This window comes from Platalea leucorodia, assembly GCF_965183815.1.
Source record: "Platalea leucorodia genome assembly, chromosome: 20".
Classification (NCBI taxonomy): Eukaryota; Metazoa; Chordata; class Aves; order Pelecaniformes; family Threskiornithidae; genus Platalea; species Platalea leucorodia.
In genome coordinates, this window is record NC_138842.1 from 7,179,545 (window position 1) to 7,205,875 (window position 26,331).

Below are 26,331 nucleotides of genomic sequence, written 5' to 3' on the forward strand. Positions count from 1 at the left end.
TGCGTATGAGCTACAGTAGTTCACCCTGGCCAAAAATACCTTAAAATCTCCCTGAAGCAGCCCTCTTATTTAGCCCATTCTGCGGGCATAGTCTGTAACTGGAGCATGTCTGGAGGTCTCCAACAAACTGGGACGAAATAAAGAATAGAAAGCAGACATTTACCAGCTCAGCTCATTCCTAATAAAGTATCCAGCCAAGTACAGCATGTACCTCCCTCTGCAAAGCAAGCTTTTCCCCCTTCCTTTCTCATGATGAAAAGGCCCACCCACCAAAACAAAACCAAATGCTGCCTTGTTTGAGCACTAACAGGCAGCAGGGAACGACCCTTCTGCCTGATTTGACTGGATCTTTGCAGTGGGAAGCAACAGGGGAAGATTTGGGAAGATAGAGCTGCACGTGGCTATCCAGGCTCCTCTTTCTAGTCAAGAGATTTCTCGCCTCACACGTGCTGGCAGCCCAAAGTTGGTGGGATTCTGCCTGGGTCTGCAGTGAGTTGCTGTATGGGGAGGAGACTGGCTGGCTCTTCTTATACAACTGGCAGCTCAGGCTTGAACGAGGGTCCAGCAAGGACTGAGCTTTGGGCTACAGGTTACACGGCAAAGTCTAGCGCATGAACAACTTTTTTCTTAAAAAAGTAGGTTCCTGCTTAAAGCCCTGTTTTAGAGATGGGTGCTCAGTAAAGGGTCCAAAACCAACTTAGGAATGTCAGAGAAGTCTGTAGGACGGGATAGGCTGGGGAAGCTTTACTTATACTTGCCTGTTCATCTGTTACATGAACACTTCGGGGTGACCAAAGGTGACTGCTGAACTGATGTGAACTGGATCTGCTGGAATAACTGTCTTTGTGTTCACTTGGGGAAAAGAACAAATGTTATTGAACCTTGAAAACAAACCTGACCAGCTCTAAAGAGAGAAAAACGTGACTCGGGTACCAGCACACCGTTCTGCTCAGACACAAACCAGAAGACTGTCAAGCTGATCAGGGTTTCAGGAAAAGGAGCCCTTTAAAAGACTCCAAAGTATAGGAAAGAAGATTCTTGAGCAACAAATCTTTCCTTGCAGCTACATGCTGGTAACGTCCTTTCCTAACACCCACCTGAGTTTGCATCTCTCCGTAACGGCTATGTCACAGCCCCAGAACCCTGATAAAGAGACGGCTGATGCAGCAGGACCAGATCAGGAGAGACTCTGAGCAGCTACCGACAGGGTAACAGACTGCATGGTGCAAAGTGATGATCCCTGGCCCTCTCACCCGCCAGGAGAGAAAGCAAAATAGCTGGTGTACCTTGCACCTGCACTGCTGCTGGCCTGGCGAAATGTTTAGTGGTTCTTACTGTACTTGTATCAGGGGAGTGACTGGCAAACTACAGGGTTTACAAGGTTTAGAGATTCTTTCATCCTTTGTGGCAGTTCGTCCATCCTCCCCTAGGCTAGCCAGATGAGATGAGCACACAGCAAAATTCTTTCTGCAAACAAGGGCCTTTCTGGCCTGGTCTGAGTGGAAACTACTGCCCTTTGTAAGCAGTAGAGTCTTGTAGAGCTACCCTGAGCCAGCAGGGCTTTATCCCTGTCTGAGCCAGCACGAATGGTCTTTAGCTCCTGTTTTCAGCTTGGACCCATTACTGACAGGGAAAAGCTGATTCAGTTCAGTGGAAGAACAGAAAGGGAATGAAAGCTGTAGCCACTGAATTAGGCTGTGCCCAGAGCCATATAGCACAGCGTGTGCATAGAAGGTTCCGTCTGTCTGTTGATATATGCACACAGTGTGTGCACAGGCCCCCCTGCGCACATATGTTTTGATCTTAGCTTTGTACTATCAGCTCCAGGAGTTGGTCCAACAAGCTCTGGCTGTGTTTCCATTCAAATGCTGTACAAGATACGTTCTAGTACAAAGTTTGTGTTTACAACAGGAAGATGAAAAGCCAGGGGTAGTTTTCATGTCTTTTCTGCCTGTCAGTAACATCATTAATTTGGGCTCTAGCCCTAAATAATCCCCCTAATCTGTCAGATCACAGATTATGAAACATGAAAGTGATGAGCCTGAAGCTGCCCAGAAGTAAATCAATGCTTGGGCTGAAAGACTCCAGAATTAAAGACGGGGAAAAGCTCAGGCATGTGGGGGTTAGGCTGGGACTGACAGCATTGTCAGAAAGGTGCTCGTTCTCAGCAGCAGAGTCATGAGGCCACAAATGATGAAAAAGTAGGGATAGTCTGAAGCAAGAGCCTCACTTAGCAGGAAGGAGTTTGGCAGCGCTGGTGTGAGCAAAACCGCTCAGTGAGTCCACCCAGGGTTTAACTTGGTCCTCATTCACAATGGCTGTCACTGTAGTAACACAGAAAGCACTAGACAAGGTCCTTTTAGAACCAGAGGTTTAACAAGTCATTGATACAGGAGAAACATGCGCAGCCACAAAGGCGTGGGAATAATTTGGAGAGATGGGCTCTCTCGCAGAGCCCAGAGCTGCCACCCGCAGCCCCACCTACACCCTCCTCCTTGAGACGTGCTCCAGCTCACTCTTCTTGAAGGAAAGGTATCCTGAAGAAAATATCTTTGTTTCTCTTTTAGCAAAAAGAACTAGAAAAGAAGCTCTTATTAGCACAGTCAGTGAAGCAGATCAGGCATAATTGACAACAGGTCTAACACCACAGCCCCCACTGGCACTCGGAGCCAAGATGATCTCTGCCTGCAGAGGATCTGGCCAGATAGAGCCAGTGCAATTCCTGAAGTTTGTTTGTGGTTCTTGCTGTTTGTTCAGGGCTCCAAGTTATCCTCTAGCAGGAGAGACTCCCCACTGCTTTCTGCCTCATTTTCTATCCCACATTTGTATCTGTGTGTTTAGCACTCTGTGCTGTATGTGATTATCAGCTTGGTTTTTGATTAACAAGTTTGGTTAAGTTAAATGGCTGCCAGGAACACTGGTGTTAGTGTCCTAGGGATAAAGGTGATGCTAGGTGGAAATTCTTGTTCTCTTCATACTTGTGACTATTCCGGTGGGGGGGGGGGGAAATCCCTCTTTCCTCATCCAGAGACTGTCAGGAATCTACAGGAATGGGTTTTGGCTACTGTCTCAAAAAAAAAAAAAAAAAAAAAAACAAACCAAACAAAAAAAAAACCTGAGGTTTTCCTCCCTCAGAAAGAAGCAATTCAAACTTTCTGAATCTTCTTCTGTCTTACAGTACCTCGGGGGATGTTGCACAAAAACAATGTTGCTCTGCTTTCAAGATATACTGAAAGGTTTTCTAGGCACCCGAGGCCCACCTTCAAGGTGTCTCATTTTTACCCTAGCTTTGGATTATGTGCCAGCATTTCTGCACTTTAGTGATGGAAATTGCTGTTGTTCTGCCATGCTACAATGAAGTAGTTTACCACTGGTGTGTTGTGCTCCTGGGATCTGTTTGCGTGTAGGATCTTGTCCCTACCTGCAACAATCTGACTCTTCTCTGGTGTCTGCAAATGCTTTAGAGCAATCCTGCTACAGAGATCACCACCTAATCCAGTCCCAGTTTCCCTCTCTCACAAATTTTCTTTGCAGACTGCAGTAAGCTTGTCTTCTTTTAAGCCTGAAATAATTGCACAAGTGCAGACTTCACCCGTATCACCTTGTATATTCCTTCTTTTTCTTTCCTTTTTTGTAATAACTTCTCATTAGAGAAAACAGAGAGAAACTGGGACAATGGGAGACTTAAGTCCCATGTTTACCTACTGGTTGCTTGCTTTTCTGACTGTTCTAAAACCTGCTGTCTGGCATCTCTACTGCAGCTTGTTCCTCACTGGACCTTGATTTAATCAGGACATGTCATTATTGCTGGCAGTTATTAGCCATTTCACCTTCCTGAAAGCAAGAGCTTCCTTGAGAAGAACCTAGTAGTGCCACATTTCAAAGGCCTTTCAAACAGTCTTTAGTCCAGATAAGACTTGAAGGGTGAAGAGGCAACAAAAAGCAGCTAATCCACTTAACCGCCAGTGGAAACTTCACCAGTGAAAAGAGCAAGTTATTTTTTGGAATTACTTCTCTGCAGTCAGATACTGGGGATTTCCAACAGCTGCACAGTCCTCCCTGCCTGTGTTTTCTGGTAATGAATACTAACGATCCTTCACTTCTATTTTAATTGCCTGCCTATCAAGCTTTGTTAATCTTCCCCATTTTCCTTAATCTTTTATCAAGTGTCACTTTTTTCCTGTGTTTCTTCTGTGTTGACAAGGCATTTAAACATTTCACTAAGCAGAAAAAAAAATAAATTAAAGGAAGGAAGAAAGAAAGAAATCCTCTCCTTTGCATCCGGAATGATCATTTTCCAGATTAGAAAATAAGTGGCTGTGGTATCTAATTAAAACTAATAGGTTAATTAGAGAATATTTAGATCCCCATCCTTCCAAACTAGGAAGACTGTAGACTGCTTCAAAGTCAGACTGTGTTCATAATCTAAACAACTTGCAGCTAAGACAGAGTTTCTTCCAGAGAGAAGCATTTTAGCCAGAAATTCACCAAGTGTTTGATCTGTATTTTGCTGAATGAGAAAGGTTTTGCCTAGCAGAGAGCCAGAATCATTGCTATAGTAGATGTTGCCTACTTCTCTTGATATTTCTTGAAGCCGTTGTTTTTACCCAATAATCAGCCTTTAAGAGTTAGTTCCTCGTGAATGTCCCTCAACACCTTGAGGCTCTGCAGCGAGGCTGCTCTGGTTGGTGAAAATGCATGTTACCTTGAAAGTGTAAAAGTGGGAATGTGAATCGGTTCATTGTAGCAAAGCTCAAGATGAGTTCAGGTGATGCAGGTATCTATCAGGAGGGAAATGGCCTCCAGCAGAACTCTTAAATATATTTGATTAATACCAGGAGAGTCAAGGAGGCCCTCGGTTGGGCCTGGAATGAAGCCAAGATGGCACAGTTACAGACTTTAATCAGCAAAAGTCTGGGCAGTGTGGCCCTCATTGCCCCATCACTGGATCCATCACAACTCAAGATAGGGCAGTAAGCAGATAAGGTAGCCTTCTACAAAGAAACCCCAGACCAGGAGTTTGGACCACAGAGCTCTTGGGCTTTACATTCCAGGACTCTCCCAAGCTGACAAGTGGGGCTGGAAATCTGATAGTGTTATTATTAGAATTTGAAAGAACCTGTTGGGTCATATGTAATTCATCGTGCCAGTCAGCCCTGGTTTACTTTCCCTAAAAGCCATTTTCTGAGTGACTGTAAAGGTCTTGAGGAATGAGGTAAGTCCATCAAGACATAAAATACTTCTAAAATGCTCTTAATAGGCAGTCTGACCTGCCCTCAGCTTGTACAACACCATTGTGGGAGCTCTCTTAAGTTATATGGAAGCATTAGAGGCCAATTAGTAATGATACATCTCTCACAAGGGCAACTTTTCCTTTGGGCTATATCTAAACTGCATGGGAGGTGCCTGGTGTAGATTTGCCAAGGTCCTCAGCCTGTGGAAACTGGAGATCATACCATTGTGTGCTACACCTCTGGCCCACAGGCCCTGGTTTCATACCCACTGAAAGAGCAAACCTGGTATTGTCTGTGCTTACAGGTCATATTATAGCTACCCCCTATAGGTGACCAAGGAGTTGGAAAGTGCAGATCAGATACTGCCACGCTTTCTTATTCCTTGACGTTGTTTTGAGACAAGACGAACTCTCATCCCTGCTGGTGACATCAGTGAGAACGGTCAGCCTGCAGCAGCTCTGGCACGTGGGCTATGCAGCCTGCGTTTAGGCTGTTCTGGTTGCCTCATTTGGGTGTCATGCCCATGCCTCTTATCACAGACACCAGGGAGGTGAAAGCCCTGGGGTAGTTTTAATCTATGGTGGGTGATATGAGTGTGATTTTTGTGTCCCTCTTATTATTATTTTGGGACTCTTTTTCCAAGTGCAACACTATAATCACTCCAAAGCATTCCAGGAACCAATTCTGAGCATCTGAGGCCCCCATCAATGCTGGCTAAAGCTGTAAGCATTCACAGGTCCTCGTGATTCTTGCCTCAGCCCTTTGGAAACAATGGCTGGGGTTTCCAGGTCAGTGCAATGGATCTGGTCACATAGTCCTTACTCGTTGTATAGGCAAGCAGCCTTCCTGAAGTCTCCATCCTGCTTTGAAAGCTACCAGCTATTAGATGTAGCATAACTCTTTTTGTTCACTTGCAACTCTAATGCTGAACATTAGGGCTCAGTCTGGAGAGAGCAGTTCTCCCTTGTTGATTTACTATGGGCACATCCTAAGGTGTAGCGTATGAGAAGGTCAGCTCAATTTGTTGAAACGCAATAAAGAATAAGTTAGTGCAGAAAAAAGCCCATTAAGCTGAGCATACCTGGCTGTTTTCATGTGATGATTGCTGTATCTCTCCCATCCCTGAACACAAGAGCTTGAAAGTCCATCCAGATAAGGTCTATAGGTAGGATTCTTCCGGACCCAGTCTGTGTGTCTATGTGCATTTGTCATTAGCTTCAAGTCTTTCTTGTGCCCTTGACCGTTTTCTCCCACAAGCAGTTTCATTAGTGAGATGCTCCCTACTGCCCTGCTTAAGATACGCCTCACTGTTTACTGGAACATATGGAGATGCTGAAAATATGCTGTATCTTTCGAGGGAACTTCTGATGTGTGCTGATTTGAGATCTGCATCAGCAAATGAGATCAGGAAGGGAGAGAGGGAGGGAGAAAAACAAACGGGGCTGGGGAAGAAAAATAACTTTCCATGCAACAACTAATAATGAAGGTTGTCCAATTACAGAAATCTGATTTCAGAATCTTAAAATTAAGATCCCATTGTTCCAAACAAATTTCTTCCTTCTCTTAAAAAATCTTTCATGGCAGTCTCAATTACTGAGCTATTTTCAATGCTTTGGCAAGCTTGTTATTGGCATACATTGCTACTGTGGAAGAAAATCAACCATAACAAAAATTGATGTGAAGTTTTGGGGCATGTCTCATCACCTTGCTCTTTCCAAAACCATCAGATGACAGAATTTAAAGCCTGGTGTAGTACCCCCACAACCGCTTCCTCTAGCCTGTTCAGAGTTTCCCCGGTCACAGGCTGTCCCAAGAAACTTAGAGGGAGACACGAACATCTCGGCACAGACCTTGCACAGCACTGAAATCTGAGAGTAAAAAAATGACATCATCCCATATTTATGTTTTTGTGATTAAAATAATGGCAATGAGTTTACACAAAAGTGATAGAAGAAATGCAGCTTTTCTTTGGAGTCTTAGAGTCTGTTTCTCAGATGTTCTTTTTCTGTAACATTTGGATCATGTCAGCTTCCCACCACTAAGAAATGGGATTCTTCTCTCATACTGGGGTAAATCAGGCATGACTGCATTGAAAATGATGGTGCTTCTGGTGTGACAGGTTAATTGATCCCTAAACGTTAGCTTTCCACAGGGCTGTGCAGAGTATTCATCGCTGATCTTTCAGGCCCTGCCATCAGTGCATTTTTTCCTACAAAAATATAACATTATTTGAAGCAATAGTAAATTTGTGTTTGAGGGGAAAGGTGGGAGGGGGGTGTCAAACAAAAGAACCACTGAAGCCAGCCCAGCCTATGTCCTCTGCTCCAAAGAAAAGTACAAGAACCCTCATTTTAGAAGGATATGAGATAACAGATGCTGCATGTCAGGTCTGTTCATAGTTGCTAGAAGTTAGACAATGTTTTTAAACGGGACACTAAATACCCCTCCTCAAATGTGGGATTGTCTCCAAGTGCAGATTCTGCTCCCTTGCCAAATCTTGCCATATTCTAGACTTGCTGTGAGGAGTTCCACAGTTTATTTGCATATTGTGTGAAAACAATATTTCCTTCTACAGCTCAGACTTTTGAATTTCTTAGCTGTGTTCTTCCAAAAAGAAAGTAACAAAGATTCCCAGGACTCTCAGGCTGAGGCACTGTATTGCCAGCCAAGCAACCTCGATTTTGAGCCACACAGAAACTGAGGGTTACTTTGGAGACAGACATTCAATAGCAATAACTATGCAGATACTGGCAAGAATTAAAGTTACAAATCCTGATTGCAACTGACCCTCTCTTCCCCCTTACGAAGACTTGCCAAAATGCCCTTGCAGGGAAAGGAGCAAGCAAGGGAGGGAGCTAAAGAACACCCAGCGTGCATCCCCCTGCCAGTAATCATTGGGAAAACAAACTAGCGCTCTCTTCTCTTCTCCCATCCCCTGCCTCTCTCTGCATTTGAGCTTGCTACAGCAACCATTGTGACTAACGAATTGCATTTCAGTTATAACTGAACAACCTGCCTCGTTCAGCATCGAATCATCTGCTGCCTCAGTGTTTACATTGCACTTACAGTTATGTTGCATCAACAGTCAATCTCAGTTCCTGCTGTGTGTTCACATGAATGTGCTCCCTTCTATGCACAAATGCTGTGGATAGCTTGGTTTCCCACTTTTTGTGAGGCATTGGGAATTAACCCAAGAAGAAAGAGGCTTGCCGAGGAAGTGGGTCAGCAGGCTCTGTGTTGGCAGCAGCTGGGAGAGGAGTGAACAAGCACAATGAGGAGTTGTGGGCGACTGCTATTAAGGACTCTCCATGGAGGAATTTGTTGAATGCTGCTAGCAAGACTGCTGGGGAAGCTTGCACAGTTCCTCCCCGCTCTGGCAGCAGAGGCAAGGAAGCAGCCGTGAGAAGGAGGAACTCGGTGCAAAAGTGAGAAAGAAGAGATTTTTAAATCCCTTGGCTGCATATTTAGGATGGGATTTTTTTTTATTTTTTTTTTTTTTAGAAAAATCTGAAGGAGTGTTTGTGGCCAAATCCCTAGTCTGTGGAGTTTGAGCGCACGCAATCAGGTCTGCTGTGTATTGGTACAGCCTGGACTAAGCACATGGTGTGATGCTGACAAGCTGCTGGCTTCTACTCACAAGGAGATCTCAGTGGTGAGAGTGAAGTGTGTGGAAACCCCACCACCACCTCAGGATACAACAAGAAGGCCTGTGGGGAGCAGTGGCTTGTTTATGCACATCTAGTCTGCCCTGAAAGGCCCTAGGCCCCACAGGTACCAAGGATGCGTTCTTAAAAACTCCCACTGCTTGTTGCCAGCGCTGGGAGCCTTTCTGTAGACAGGCAGCTGCTGCTGTCTTGATTAAACCTGCTTTGACCAGCTCTTTAACGAGGAGTTTAAAGCAACAGCAATTACAAGCTCTTAATCCATTGCAACGTGGGAGTGGAAGACTGTTTGCTAACAAAAATAGTTCTGCAAACTGGGCCACAAAGCAGTGAAAGGAGAATCATGGGAAGACCAAAGAGACAAAGTAACTGGTAAGGATGAGAATGGAGCTGAGAGACTAATACAGCAGAGAGGAGAGCCTTCAACTTGCAGTGCAAAGAGTCAGAGGCAGTGGTAACAGCTGGTTCACATGTTCAGCTTGTGTTGGTCGGCAGAGTCTCAGCCGGTCCAGAAATTCAACTGTAATCATCTATCAGTGAAAGCCTACATTTGTAGCAAGTTGATAAACAGTCATGTGATGCCCCTAAAGAAAGGACTGAATATTTACGTGAAAGATGTGGTTGTAGAACTTACTCTTTGTGTCTGTTTCCTCCCTAATGTTTGGTAGTCCAGTTTATCCGGTGCTCTTTCACCGTTCTATCACGTAATCATGAAGACAAAAAAATTTGATGTCAAACATTAACAGAAGCCTTGCATTGTCCAAGGGATAATGTGTGATGGCAGCTAGAAGCTTTTACGAGGCTACGAAGGCAGAAAGAATTATTTGCTCTACAGTTTGTACAATTTGTCCTTAGGACTGAAAAATGCAGATGCAGTTAATCTGTCAAACTTCAAACACACACAGTACTTCACCAGGGACCCAATTCTGAGCTGTCAGCAGAAGAGACAATGTTGAGGAAACACTTCTTAAATTTAAAAAGAAAGTGAGGAGAGGGGGTAGAGTGTGTGTGCCTTGCTTTGGAGGCTTTTCTGAAGTTGTTGTAAGGTCTTAATGGTACGGGAAAGCAAATAGAGGACACAGAGTAAGTCTGAAAAGCATGTGCCCGCAGTGAAAGTAAAGCACCTAAAAGATAGTAATCCTGCCTCAATTCTCTCTGTTCACCCTTCATCCAGCACTTGGACCATAGGGAAATGATCTTCAGCACTACAGACCCCCTTTCTCCCCATAAAACTCCCCCCCTCCCCCGATATACTGGATATAGCAGTTCTTCATGTACACCTAGGAAGAAAAAACCAATTTCATCAGGCAATCTGCACAGGAAACATAGAGCAAATTCCAGTCTCCAGGAAATAACAGGAAAGAAGAAAACCCAAAATCCAAACAGGCTTTGCTACTTTCCTAGTTATTATCCATGGGTTCTTACTTCCTGGCCACCCGGCAAAGGGAAACAGGAGAAAAACCCTGAGGAGACAGGAAGAGAATTATGTGATAGGCAAATCCTTTCTGTTGTGTGGGACATGAGCATAATGCAGACCTGCATCTCTACCTGCTGTTCATGTCACCTAGACAAGCTCTTCTGGCAACTGAGTGAGGAACACAAATCCATTTTTCCCTTTCTGAACATTTGTATTACTTCTTTTTGCCTTTGACCTCCTGCTTTTCAGTAGCTGTCGGCAGATCACGGTCCCCTCACAGGTGGTCACAGTTCTGGTACTGTGGTCTTTCCTACCTTTGGAAATAGTGCTGACGCAATAAAACTGTGTGGGCTGAGTAGACTGTAAGGGGGAAACTTGGTGTCTTGTTTCCTGGAATATGGTGACAGAATACTCCCCACCCCATATTTCTGGGACTTGGGCCACCAATCAGCAAAGCAATAAAGCACATGTTTAATTTGACAGAAGTTCTAAGTTCCCGTGACTTTGCTTTAGTCTTCTTGTCTGTCCAAGAATGGGATAAGGGATCTGACAATTTCTCTAGTTTATTAAATCGCTCCCTATAGCCTCTAAAGTTTGTTTTCCTCAAACTGCACACCGTGGGTTTCTCCACTGACTTGTCTTCTGGACGATAGCTCTGGCTTTATTTCTTTTACGTATCACTTGCAGCAGCTACAAGTGTTTTCCTAACTAGAGTTACTCGGTCACTATTAATCTATAACCAAGCCATTGTGTCAAGTGTCTCCTCCACAGAGCCAAGTCAATATAACATTCAACAGCCACAGTGTGTTAGTTTCCGGGAGAGGTAAGAAATTCAGAGCAGTTAATGATGATTTTGTATTTTAGATATTTGGAAGACATCCAGAATGTGTTTGCACTGATACTTAAAGTCTCTACCGCAGATATTTTCCCAGCCTTCCCAGGGTTGGAGGGGAAGAGGATTTGGCTGCATGTTTACCTTTGCCTGCTATTAAAAAAAAAAGGTGTTTCATTTTATCTTGATACATTGCATTTTAATAGAGAAATGCACTCAAATAAAAAGACTGTAAAGCCAGTTCATATATAAACTTAAGTGATTAATCTCTGTTGCGCCCATGTTGAGAAATAAGAAAAAGTCAATGGCCTTAAATCAGAAGGCCCTGTCAGATACCTCCATCTAATCATCTAAAAGGAATGGCACGCGATACACTGGCCGTACACGTGCTTCCTTGTTTCTGGCTTAGTATATAAGCCAAACCCCAAATTTAATTCAAGATAGGGATCAAGTAGTAACTGTTAATACAATTTTAGTACTAGATACCATGTCTCCTAGGTTTTACTGTTTCAAAGGCCAATTCTGCTACTTCTGCTGAATAGGAAAGTATAAAACAAAGGCGGGGGGCAGGCCACATCCTCCCCCAAACTCACATCAAATGCCATATAACATAGCACCTGCTTAACTCCTTTTTCAAAAGGCAGAAAAAAGGCAACTTGCTCCTGGCCCCTAGCAGAGGTAGGAAACTGCTAGATGGACCTTTGCTCTGACCCTGCAGGGGCACTCTAACATGCAATTACGTGTGCGTTCTCATCAAAGGCCGCTCTCTGCGAGAACACTTGGACATTGGAAATGCCTGGGTGGCCTGAGTTAGAGGCTTGTTGTTTAGAATAACTGGCATTAGAGATATATATCAGAGTGTCTCTATATTCCTCAGTGTTTCTATCCAACTGCAATCTATGAGCTGTTGAACAAACTGCCCTACCACACATTTTTGCAACTGGCATTGGTTTTGGTTTGGTGCATTTGTTTCAGTGATTTGTGGAGGCAGCTGTGTTGCTTGAGGTTATGGAGATAGCGTCCAGGCCATTCTCCGTGGACCTGACCCATAGGATTTGACCATATGAAGCTAGCAGAACTGGAACTGCACAGTTAGACCACCATTTGCGTTCCGCAAAGCTGAAACCATAAACTGTCCGTCACAGGGGAATCACATTAGACGTTTTCCTTCACTGTCTAGCAGGTACCACAGGGGCTTTGCTTTATAGGATAGAGTTTAAGGGAATTAGCATGGCCATTATTTTAAATATTACCATCTGATTCATGCTAAAGGTGTCGCATCTCTGCAACAAAGCAGCTTATGGTTCATTCCCTGGGGATCATGAAGAATATAGCACTATGGAAATCTTCCATCATTACTAATGAGAGATTCATTAACTCCCTGCAAATTTAAATCAACTTATGTCACCAAGACAATCCAAAAGCTTTGTGCTTTTAATACTATGGGTACCTTAAGGGTAAAACTCTCCCACAAAGTCCAGAGCTCAAAACAGTGACGGTTAGACCTAAAAGGCAAAAAGTCACCTTCCTGTTTTACAATTATTCTCACAACAGCTGAATGTCAGCAAAGGTCTCGAAACAATATGATATTCGCTCTGCTAACCTGCTCCACTTCACTTCCTAATGTTCTACAAATTACTTAGTGCCACAATTAAAACCTTATCAGCCCCATTGGGGCCTGTGTCATAGCCACTTTAGGAAAAAGGAAGGTTACTTTGAGCTCTTCTTTAAAAACTAAATTACATTAGGAAGTAATTATTATTATTATTAATATTTATTACTTGCATAACAGATAAGGTGTGCATGATCTGAATCCTTTCAAATCTTCCCTGCACTGAAAGATGAGTTCATGCAGGCCAGTATATTGCCAGAAGTCTCTGTGAGGAAGAATGCATTAGAAAATGCCAGCTTTATTGCTAGTCCTTTGTTTTTCTCCCTGAATGGATTCTCTGAGCTTTGCATTTATCATGTGGTTGTAGAGGCAATTAAAATACAGCTAGAAAGAGGTGAGTAGTCATCCTATAAACTACAGTTAAGCAGAAGACAAGATGTATGCCTCTGCTACTTCCTCAGGCAGGAGAGTGAAGAGGAGGGGTGCTCTGTACTCCTGCTCTTGGTCTACTCACATAGGCAGAGACAGTGCTGTTGAGTCCTGGGGCCTGGGACCCCACGAGTGAGCGCTGCTTAACCCAGAAAAGAAGATGGCATGGGATATCACTGCCAGCCAGGAGCTGAGTGACTGGGTGTACTGCAAGGATTTGGATGCAAAAAAGTATTTCCAGTTAAAGGCTGCAAGATTAAATCTGCAGGTTCGTCTCTGCCTCTGAGGAAAAGGCCTAAGTATTCAAAATAAATTCAGTGTTCATTATCCCACAGAGGTCCCAGCTGAGTTTAAAATCCATTGTGCTTATTACTGTGGCTTTATAGAAGATAGTGTCTCCACCCTAAATACTAAAAAAATGAAAGACAAAACAGGACTGAAGGCTTTGAGGAGCTGGATGCAGTCAGGATATGCGGAAAAAGAGTTCTTTCACAAATCTCAGTGCAGCCCCTTGCTGTCTGGACAGCACAATCTCTCCAGTGTAGTGCTGGGTAATTTCCACCTATTTGTCCATGTGGAACAATGGTTAGTTTTAAGTGCTACACACAGAATGTATCAGAGCATATGCTCCCTCATGTATAAACTAGTATGAAGAGGCTCACTCTCATATGTCACAATCTAAATATGAAAGTAACAGATTAAGATGAGATTGTCTAATATAATAAAACACACCCCTTCCGAAACAGAAGAGCTGCTCTACAGAGCTTATTTTTAGCTCAGAATGAAAAAACAGCGAAGTAACTCCAACCCTCATATTTATTTTTGGGAAGAAACCTTCTACCCAAAGCTTCTGCTCAATGGGATTTTAAATGGCTTGGATAACAAATATACGTCAGGAAGGGGCTTCTGCAGTCATCAAGTCTTGCTACAGCAGGGACTCATGTCCTGTGATCCCCACTCACGAATTTATGAGATCTGCAGTAGGGCACGCCATGAAATAACTAGAGAAACAACAATGAACTATTGTTGCCACGTCCCTTCTGACTTCACTTGTGTTATGGAGATAAATTAAAGCACGGTAAGGTACAGTTTTCTGCCTGCCTGATAGCAAGCACCCTGCATATAGATTAAGAGAGATACAGGGCTTTGAGTCACTTGTACAACTGTGTTTGCTTCATAAATCCATGCTAGAGGATGGATTAAGGAGAATTTGTAATTGCACAAGCCACATGGAGACACTGGCACTTCACTCAGCAAGTGCCCCTTCATTACAGTTGAAGTGCCGTGTATTTATCATGACCGTAATTCCCAGATACACACAGGGAAAGGACCTTCTGTGTCCATGCAGAGGAGTTCTATCCTCTCTATCACTTTGCTTGTGCACAAGCGTTCTCAACTTTAACTCCAAAGGTACATTCTGGTAAAGACAGAAGCCAAATTGCTTAGTGATAGGATAATTTCCACCCATCTTGGGTAATGTGAGTCTTGTCCCATCCAGCCTCGTGAGAGATTGGACTAGAGTCCTCCAGAGGTTTCTTCAAACTCCTAGAAGAAACTGTGGCTCTGTAGTTTCTTTGCTGAGACTGATAATGAAGAAAACGCTAAGCATCACACCGTAGGCGTTGCTGGTAGCCAGGCACACTGAGAACTACCTAACACTGTCTCGGGTTTGAAATGCGTGTACCCATCTCAACTTGCAAAAGACAGCTATTCTGTTTTCCCATGATAACTATTCACCAGATGTAAGAAAATACAGCTTTATCAAGTCAGCATCTCTCTGTGCAGACAAAAAAAGCCCAAGCCTGAAAGGTGTGGGGAGTCATTCATCAAATATTTGAAACGTTTAAGGCGTGGAGGATTAACTGGGTCATCAACACCAGGCTGAGCACTCCCACCCCTCTGTCTTCTCCACTGAGCTTTCCCCTGCTTTCACAGGTATTTCTTATGAAGGTTGGCACTAGTAAGCATCTTCCAGTTCAGTAATGTCCATTCTAGCATCTACAGCTTTGGGGATATTGTTCAAGAAGTTACTCTCTGGGAGGGGACAAGTGGGACACACATTCCTCTAGGTCCTATACAGCCCTGCTAGTTACTTCTATGTTTATTTGTTTACAAGGAAAGAGTTGCATTCCTCTGATTCTTTAAAGCAATAGTAATTTCTAACCATCTAGTTTGCCAATAGCATTATTCTCATCATTATAAAACTCCCAGATACTTTTCTACCTCCCCTATTGCTGCTGCAGCTGTTGCAGGTCTTGAAATGGCATTTCAGCTCTGACTCAGGCAGGATTTCAATGCATCAGCAGATTTTGGCAAGTGGACTAATCATTGCAATACCTACAGTGAGGAACTCATCATCCGAGAGTGCAAAGAACAGTTAAACCCACAGCCTGACAGAAATGACCCTGCAAGCCAGGATGAGAGTGGAGGTGAGACTATTGCCAGCACCTCTCATCCCATCACCTGTGTGTAAACAGCAGTGTTCCCTTTGGAGCTGCATCCTGATGTCAGCAAGCTGTGCTTGTTACCTGAGCCCTGACATTTTTCTTGCTCCAGAACAGCAAGCACTTCTCATTCCCTCCACTCCTACTTGTTAGCGTTTCATTTTAAAATGTGTTCAGCCCATTCTTGTTGCAGTGGCCGCATCATTTCAGAAGGCGTCTGGCTGTTTCTGCTCCCCTGTCACTTACAAATGCTCTGCAATAAGAAACAGAGACACTTCTGTACAAGCTGTCACTTCCCCGGTAACAACTGCAGATAGGCAGCACCAAAGGGAGCCTGCTGCACTTTGGGTATGTTTTCCCAGCACACCATGAAAGCACCTTAGATCTGGTGGAGCAGAGGAACGATCTAGTAGCAACAACGTAGCCTTGCACTTGTTGTGTCACAACACTTTGCTGGTGCTCTCAAACGCTTTTTAAAGGTCTCATATAAGGACATCAACACGTGTCCTGTGCCATGACGTTCTAAGAACTTCTGCTGCTTCTCTGCTGATTAGCATCTGTCCCAGAGCCTGAAGTGACCAATAAACTGGTAATAGCACAAATCCACAGCTGGCAGCAAATGATACTGCCTCTGAGGGGAGGAATGCTTCAAAAGACTGGGTGGTGATGCATATGTCAACAGCCCCATTCCTAGCTCTGCTACTGGCTTCTGCAAAGACTCTTGGTAAAGCATGCGGTTCCTCGGAGACTCCGTCCCCCTTTGTAACACGGCACAGCTCCTTCCTCTGCCTGCCTAATGTTCAGGACAAGGGCTCTCACCATGTAAAAGGGGTCTGACCTCTACTGTGGCTGCCAAGAGTAACTGTAATATGGGAAATAAATAGTAATGAGTCTGCCTTTCTCCCCTGCCTGGGAACTAGGTAAAGGACATCATCCCACTTGACATTAAAAGAAAAAAGCAGGCACAGAAAGGAGATGGGATTTGCTCCAGGTCACACAGCAGATCAGTGGCCAGGAACAGAAGCCAGCTCCCACTTCCCTTCTCAGACCCCTCTTCCTCCTGCTCTCTGCAGATCTCTTCAATGTGTACTTTAATCACTAGACCGTGTTTGTTTTCATGGTCATGCATTCCTCCCATAAAGCACACCCACATGACATCGGATCCTCTTTGCCTTGGTGGGGCAGGTGGGTGGATAACAAGGAGAAAATTACCAGTTCCCCAAGTCCTTTCCAAGTTAGGAATTGTGCTTGACTCGAGCACTGTGAATTTCTTAGGGGGGTTTCTAGACTTTCTGACTCCTTGTCCCACTAACACTCCCTTGTCCTGGAGGAAAGGAAGCATGCAGAGCACTTTAAACCTGAACTGGCAGGCAGGAAATTCTGTGCACTGCCTGAAGAAGACACAAAGTGATAACGGGCTGAAATGTGCAGAGTCCTGAAGGGATGGAGGGGAATAAAACCCTTTTCACAGCACGAGGTTGCATCTACATGTCACTGTAATTCAGCATGATGTGTGATGCACTCATTTGTTAGCTCATATTTGAACTCTAGTGAAAAATGAGTCGACAGCCTCCCTGCACCTCTTGCTGGGTTCCGAGCAGAACTTTCTATTTGAAAATAAAGCACCTTGTGCAAACAGGCTTCCTTTATCTCCAGCATGGGGGAAAGGAGGGGATTGTGTTTTATTTTGATGCAGCAGCTTGCAGGGCCAAAAGGCTCAAGAGAACAGACTACCAGAAACAACTGGCTTCAGCCAAACAAAGGAAATTATATTTTAGAAGCAGGAGGCCTGAAGACAGCCACACTGCACCAGAGGGAAGCAGCGGAGGTAACAGAGCAGGGCAATAAACTTCAGTGAGTGACAGTAGCGCTGCTGCTTCCATTCGCAAGAAAGATAGATATGACAGGATGAGCCCAAGGAGCAGACTGTGGTGTATCCCACAGGGAGGGGCCTGGAAGGGAGAGGCAGGCAATGCTTGACTGTGATTTTTAAATATTTCACGTTTGGACCCTTAAACGCTCAGTTGTATGAGTCAATACCTTCTCAATTTAATAATTAAATGTTTTTAATAATAAATACTCTCTACTTGCCTGTCAATCCTGTGAGGGGATAGCATGCAGATTGTGTTTGCTTCACCTCTTCTAGATTTATCTTGAAACTATAAAGGCTGGTTTACACTGACAGCTACACTGTCAGCTGTGCAGCTCCTGCAAGACTGCCAGGGCAAATATGTCTTCCCACAAGCAGGGAATAAAACCCAGGCCCAGCCATCCTTTCACTCCAGTTCACTGGTCAGAGACTGTGGGAAGGAGGAAGTCTGCTTTCAGGGAGTCACGGTTCAGCAAGAGAGCACTCCGTAAGGGCTGTGCCATGACACCTGTAAGGGCAGCTCTGCCCATGAGAATTATGATCCAAAGGGCACTCTAAGTGGCATTGTCTGTTAGCCAGAAACCAGATGCCTAAAATAATAGTTCTATTTCAGCACTAGAGGGGAATCTTGGGTCCTTCCTTCATCTGCACACAGGTTTATCTCCATGTTTGGGAAGTCTTAGCTTCACCTCCATGTTGCATCAATGTCAGATTCTTCTGCGCTACTCAATGAAATCCAACAGGGTAGGGAGCCTGCAGGGAAACCTCTCATCAAGACCACTCCCTGAAGAAAAAGACCTCAAAGAGAGGCAGGAAATGTGCTTATGATGACAGTTTTCCAAAATGTGCTTTCAGTCAATGTTTACTAACGCATCACTAGCGTTGCACACAATGCAATCACAGCCCAGCAACAAAAATATGGCAAAGCGTTGGAACGGTAAGAAAAGATACTGCTGGAATCTTTCCTGCTTTGCCTAAAACCAGCTGTACCCGTAGTCTTATTAGTGTATCAAATAAAAAAAAGAAGCAACTGAATTACCAAAATGTGTGCTTGAATACCACTAAGATTAATAAAGATCGCCGTAATAAATGATAGATACACTAACTATAGAATCACTCTGTGGAGAGAAAGGATGCAGTGAAACTGTTGATGTCTTCAGTGGTGGGTGTCCCTCCTGCTACTCCTTGGCAAACAGCCATCCAACACTGAGCAGCCCTCACAAGAAAATTCAACAGGCTTTGTTACCAGTGGATAACAATCTGAACAAAGAAAAACCAGTATTAGCCCAACTGAGCTGAACTTTATCTCTGAGACCAATGCCTCCTGTGACACATTGCCATAGCAACAGGAAGACTTGTGCTAGAAAGGGTGCTGACTGCTTTCTACCCTTCATCTTTGGTGGTTTAAACCATCACTTTTTCACCAAAGGCAAAATTTTCTGGGAAAATAAGATGGGGTAGGGACATGGAAAGGAAGATATTCGGAGAGGCAGAGCTTGGCAGGTGTTAAGGAAGATAACCCGTGCCTGTCCCCCGCAGTCCTGCACACTCCTGTCCCTAACATGATGTCATTTGCATAGTGGCACCTGGCTCGCTGTAAGCTTTGGCCTTTCTTTTAAAAAATTCCTCATGTAACTTGCAATTCACTTCAGAAGGTCTGAGTGAGGATGAAACTCTTGTCGCTACGCACAAGTGTTTTTCTTGTGAAATGAAGTGTAGTAATTGGAGCTAGCAGGCTTTGAAGCTCACTGTCTCCCTCAGATGTGTGTAGATTCCCCAGGGGCGAGTTCATGCAGGCGGGCGCCTTGTCCCATCAGCTGCCATGCTTACTTGTAACCAAATCAAAGCTAATACAAGAGGGACACTTTACAGAGCTCACTTTTATATTGTTTCATTGGCTGATCAGAAGCTGATGTGTGCAGTTAGAAATTTGGCCCCATATGGCCCTTTAACAATATGGAGGCTACATGTTTTCTTGAGGTGCACATAAAAAAACCCTACAGTCGCTGTGACATCAGACCCTGTAAATTTGATGTGTCTCTTGGATGCTAATGCCAGCAACCCGTTACAGTTAATTGCAAGTTTTACTTGCAGACTGTAAATGATGAAATCTCGCTATAAAAGAGATTTCTGATGTAGGGTACTATGTAAATATTTATGTTATTTCTGTGGAGGAATGCTTTGCAATCAGACAAACCACACAAAGGCAAACAAACTCATCAAAAGAAACCACAACTGAAAAGCAAACATTAAAAACCAAAAAAGCCTCCCTTCTAAGGGAACCTAGGGCCCAGGTGGCGCTGGGATGTTGTCCTCAGGAGAAGATCCATTTTTTAGTTTACAGGTGCTTCTAGGTTATTAACAGGATGGGAAATCTCACCCAGTCCATCTTAAATCTCAGGAATCTGATTTTCATGGAAGTACGGGGTTTTGTCAGGCACAAATGAGAAGAAAGGCGGTATTTACTGACATAGTTGTTACAAAGTAGCCAGGACCCAATCACCACTCTCACTCAAACACAACTTTCAGCTGTTGTCTTTTATAAACTTTAAACCTGCTCTCAACCAAATATTTTGTCTCCAGGTCACAGTTTACAGTCTTTATTCCTAAATATTCGGTAGCAGCAGAAAGGGAAAGTCTGTGTTTTGCCAGTTATGGTTCTTTTATTTTAGTTTTATTTTTGAACGCTATCAAATATCCCCAGCACCAAAACAACATTAAAACTTTGTAGGAAGTTTGCTGCTGATATCCAGAAATATAATTACATGTATTTATCTTCTAACTCTGAATTTTAATAGATTTTTTTCATTACAGATATTAACAAAGACACAATGGGCCACAGATACAGTCACATTTGGGCATTGAACTGTTTTTCTAATAGTGCATTGTGAGTCTAATCATGATTCCAAAAAAATCACTATCAAAACCTACATCAACTGAAAGAGCAGAATACAGATCCCAACCTGAACATTTTCTTTTTGGCAGTTTTGATTTCTCTCTGAAAGAAAATGCATCAGGATTGTGTTGGTCCGTCTTAAAAGCTCCAGATTTTCTATAGCACCTCTTGGCTTTGTATCGATGTCCATTGCTTTTGGAAAGGGTTGCGTCCATTTTTGGAGTTGGAGCAGAGAGGTTTTTACACCAAGAGGGAAAGAGGATGGTACACGTGAGTCAGGAGAACCTGTTCTCCTACAATTCAGCTGCAACAATGCAGGTAAGGTTCCCATTAATGTCACTTGACTTGAAAGCACTATTTTGTCTAAAGAAATTTAAGGCTTTTTCAGGCGAAATTCTCATCTGCGATGCCCAGCTTTCATTAAGGAAACACTGAGAGAAAGGGTAAGTCGTTTCTTCCTTTTCTCTTCTCTAAGACATTTTGCTAATCTGTCAGAATGTAGTATTTCCCATCTCTTTCTAGCCCCAGTAGTTTATGGGTTTCAGAATGCCTTTAGTTGCTCAGGAACTGGGGGTGAAATTCAGCCCCGTCCATTTGCTTAACACAAGGCTCATGCTCCTGAGGGAAACTGGGATTTAAGCTATGTTACAAGCCTTGGGTACATTCCTTGTTCTTGGGGGAATTCTGTTTGAAGGAACAATGAATTGAATCTGTTTACTAAACTCATCTTCTAGCCCTTGATATTTCACCTAGGAGAGGAAAGCCAAATTGCTTTAAAATGGTGACTTTGTCTGGCTTCCCTGTTTGTGTTTGTCTCAACTCTTCTAAAGTAACAGCCAACTCTGCGTTCCCAAAACAATACATATGTTAGATTGCAACCAGGGATCTTGCTTTCAGTTTAAACTACCTGGCATGTGAAGAAAGTCGCTACTGACCACTCACATCTGGACTTGTTAGCAAGTGTTTTTTAAAGCAAAAATAGTCTTTCAGTAATTCCAGCACGAGCTTAAAGAAGGAGAAGAGATGACGGCCAGTGTGCTGGTTTTGGCTGCGGCAGAGTGAATTTTCTTCATAGTAGCTAGTATGGGGCTGTGTTTTGGATCTGTGCTGGGAACAGTGTTGGTAATACAGGGATGTTGTAGTCATTGCTGAGCAGTGCTTACACAGAGTCATGGCCTTTTCTGTTCCTCACCCCACCCCACCAGCGAGTGGGCTGGGGGTGCACAAGAAGCTGGGAGGGGACACGGCTGGGATGGCTGACCCCAGCTCACCAAAGGGATATCCCACACCGTGTGACGGCAGGCTCAGCAATAAAACTAGGGGGAGGGTTGGTGGGGGGCTGCTGCTCAGGGACTGGGTGGGTATTGGTCAGTTGGTGATGAGCAACTGTTTTCATTTGCATCATTTGTCTTTCTTGGGTTTTATTTCTCTCTCTTTGTTATTTTCCTTTTCATTACAATTTTTTAATTATTACTATTAAGTAATATTAATAATATTAATTATTATTCATTATTCTTCTATTATTTTATTCTGTTTCAATTATTAAACTGTTCTTATCTCAACCCACCAGTTTTCTCACTTTAACCCTTCCAGTCCTCTTCCCCCATCCCGCTGGCGGGGGCACTGAGTGAGTGAGCACCTGTGTGGTGCTTAGTTGCCCGCTGCGGTTAAACTACAGCACCAGACCGCATACAGAAGAATAAGACCTTTGAACAGCACTGTGACCTAGAGAGAAGCTCAAAACCAATCTGTAGCATCTCAGAATCCAGACACTGATGGATGAGCCTATGCTCGTGTTAAGGTGAATTTGAGTTTGTCAGACCAGGCAGAGCTGTGGTACAATGGCTTAATTAATTTCCAGGAAAATGCAAGGAATGTACTCAGAAACTCCGAAAATATGACTGATTGATAGGTTTATGTAGAAAAGCTTGGAGTGTAAAAGCAAGAGAAGATGGGGGAACTAAAAGGAGCAGTAGGCAGAAGATGGTGCTGTGACTCTCTAGCCAAAAGCCTGGAACAACCAATCCTCAGAAACACTCCAAAAAAACCCACAGAGCAGCACCAGCATGTTTGGCAAACACTGAAATAAAATGTCACCACCTTGCCAAGTTGGCAGAGAGAGGCACGATGTGTGATCATTACAATGAACCCTAGCTAACACTAGTGTGTCCTTAGCGCAGGCTGGTAAGGAAGCAAGGGCCATTCCTCCGTTAACCACCCCCCCGAGCTCTATATGCAGGCTGGCAGTGTTTCTTCATGTCTTATAATTTCCATAGCTGCCACCTCCCAGCCAAAACCAAGCGCTGCATTCTCAAAGGCCCAGTGGGGACAAGTGAGTAAGCCACAGACTGACGATGAAGGGACTTGCAATGTGCATGCCCGTCTGTATTCACCTAAAAACATACTTCGTAATACGCGCCAGATGAGGCTGGGCTGAAACAATCCAGAGCGTCTCCAGATCGTTGCAAGGTGTCTGTCAGAGTCATAAGAAACCTTCCTCTCCCAGATGAGGGGCAGAGGGACACTAAAACAAGAATAGGAAAGAAAAGTGTCTCCTCAATTACTGATCAAAGACATGGGCAGAGATTTGGTCTCCAAAAGCAATTTCTGCTCTCACTCTAGCCATCAGCATGCTTTAGGCAACGAGCAGAGCTGAGGACAACAATGTGGCTGGCTGCAAAGCAGCAGAACCTGGCTATGTCTCAGCATGCTCAGCAGTGACCTCTTTTTACAGCAACTATGGGCACTAGTAACTAATGCCTCAGTCGAGAGGGTCCTTTAACCCATGCAGTGTCTGTAGCTAAGCATGTTTCAGTTGTCAAACTGCTGCTTAAAAGGTTTCGTCATTGACCTTCCTGCAAGTCACAATTTCAAATCACGTATGCAGAGAAAGATCTAGCCCCTGACCCCTTCACCAGAGTGCCCCTGGCTATTCCGTTTCATGTGTAGGGTCACTGAGAGAGGAGGAATCATGATTTTAGTTTTGAGATGTTGCAGCTAGTGGCAGAGAGATATCAGTAAGATGTTTTTGAAAGCAAAGGTACAAACACCAGGCAAGTGTTTCTCACCAGCTGAACTGGAAAATCACAGCCACAGGAGAGACCCCAAGCCTTCCAGCAGTACTCATTCACCCTCAAAGCAAATCTTACTCAAAAACAGTAGCAAAATTTACACCACATTTACAGTTTTGCCGCTTGCCATTTCTCTGTTGTTGCATTTGAAACAAGCTCAGTTTCTTACAAACTGACCTGGGTTCAGACCTTCAGAGCCTGCAGATCATTCAGGGCTGAGACGCTCTGTTGCCTACGTGGCATGCTAGGCATAGGGAACTGCTGGCAGGCAGTACCACCTGGCATTGTAGGCAGGATCTCAAGTAGAAAAGACCATAGTGTTGTGCTCTGGTTAGTCCTCCCCCAAGAGTGACACAAGCTAATGTGTACAGAGATTCTTATTCCAAAGGGCTTCAAGCTATTTTCCAGGAGAAAGCACCTGTTCAGGGATGCACAGCAATCAGGAACAGCAGTACAGAAAAGGCAAAACACGACTCCTAGAAATGGCTCTGCAGCACATAGGAAGGATGGGCAATTATTTCAGTACCTTCATGAGAAGTCTTCAGAAGCAGCATTCCCTACTGTTCTTGCAGCAGGGCATCTTGGCATCTTTAGATGGAGCCCAGAACTCCACCAATTCAGTGGGAATCTTTTTGTTTGCTTCAGTGAACTTTGGGCTAGCCCCATAGTAGATGCAGTGTTAGGAACCTCAGATTTACACTGCTCCAAAAGTGTGAGCTTGCCCAATCCCAACTCTCAGCTTTACTTGCTGTAATACTGGAGTGGCAGAAACACCAGATGCAGATGGTTTCAGTAACTTCTTGTATGTCTATAGTCAATCTAACAAATTTTATCCTTTGAGTACCCCCATAATAACACAGCAAAATTCTGGCTCAGGCAGCTGTTTGGAATTGTATTTTACTAGCCTGCCAGAACGCAGTCTGCTCGTAGCAAATTCTGAGCTTTTCCAAGTTGGCCTATGTCACTTTCTGCAGAGAGAGTGAAACCTTTCATTTTTAATTCTGTTCTTTTTTCATTGTGTTTTAGTTGTTTCTCTGGAAAGTCAGACAACCTAGTCAGAATGCACTCTAATGGAATTTAGTCTTACAGAAGGTCTTGCAGATTTGCAAGAGGCTAAACCAATGAAAATTGGCAGCCATTATCTTTCCAATACCAGAAAATTCATTGCCTGAATTAATGGTCGATTTCAGGGATACGTGCATTAATGCAATACATCATTAATGAGATGCTAAATTACTAGCAATATTCCCATTCCTTATTAAATACTTCGGATAATCAGAATGGGAACATTTCACAGGCTGGAGCATTGTGAGGTACTGCAGAAGGTCACATAGGAAGGCAGCAGGCAATGGATTAGCGAACACGCGAACTCAGCAGGTGTTTCAGCTCAGCCACAGGATCGTGTTGCTTCTGAAGTCGAGAAACTTGAGGCTCCTGAGCTCTCTAGTGCCTTTTTTCTACCTGTAAGTGTGTAAAATAAAAGTGAAAGCTCTAATTACGATGGTGATGAAGACCATGAAAATTGTTATTTCTGAAGTGGCTTCCATGGCTGCCAGTCGTGCCTGACAACCAACTGCATTAGATTCTGTGTAAATACACAACAAAACCACGTTCCATAAAAACCCTGGGGCAATTGGCTCAGAACAATACATTTCAGAAACGCAAGTATGAAATATGGGTCTCTCTCTTCCATGCCTCACCTGCAGTGATCCTATAATGCTTGTACAAGTCATTGCAGAAGACCGACTTGGAGTTTCCCTGCTGTTCATGTGACCTTCAGGTAGTATCTTCCTGAGCAGAAAGCAAGCTGCTTTTTCCTCCAAGCAGCACATCCCCGTGCTGTACGCTTGGAATGCTGCACTGCAGAATGGAACAGCCAGTTCCAGCAGCACTGAGTGCCACCATTGCTATTCACGGTGCATCCTACTTTATTTTCCTTTGTATAATAGACATAATGTGGGAAGCGAATGCCATGGCTAGACCACTTCAAGGGCTCTGTTTTTTACTGATTGGAATGTCACAAGTTTACTGGGAAGAATTTATACTAGTCAGCCACCGAAGCAACGAATGCTACCGGCAACATCCTAGATGTGCAATGAGACAGTGAGACAGACAGGCAGCCCACACAGCAATCTCCTTCCTTCAGTAAACTGGTGGGAATAATATGTTAATCAGTTTACAGAATAAACTGTCCTTCTGTGAGCAGCACAGTCTGAATGCACTCCTGTCCACTGGAAGAAGTGTGTTTTGAGCTGTGACCCTGTCCACTCCTTCAGGTTAAACAGTCAGAGGAAGCTCATAGCAGAAGGAGGGAATCTTTCTCAGACAGTGCAAAGTATTTTGGTAGTGATGTGAATAGCACATTTTGCTGCCATACGTTGACCTGCTGTCATGCTGACGGGGCTAGAGGTGTCAGCCTATAAACGAAGTAGAAACCCTGCGTTCTTACCTTACTAAGTGACTATAATAAATTAATAACGTTAAAGATCCCATAATGTTATACATGACAAGTATAGTGTTGATATAATTCTCTTGGCAAGGGCCCAAGCCAGGTAATTATCCTCTGCCTCCCTCGATTTGCTCTGCATGGGCAGTGGCTTGAACGTTTCTTCTGTGGCGATGCTGTTAGGAACTGTTAGCTATCAGTACCCTCCCAAGCTACCCCAGAGACAAATATGATGCCTTTAAGGTTTATTTTCTTTCCTTGTTTATAAAAACACGTTTGATTCCAAATGCCATCTTTGCTTAAAGATCAGTATTCAAGGGAGAAACGTGTTGAAGCACTCATCTGGGATTGTTTTCATCAAGCACTGACCAAAGAGCTGACAAGTGCTCTTTGTAATGCTAGGGATGGGGGAGGGCAG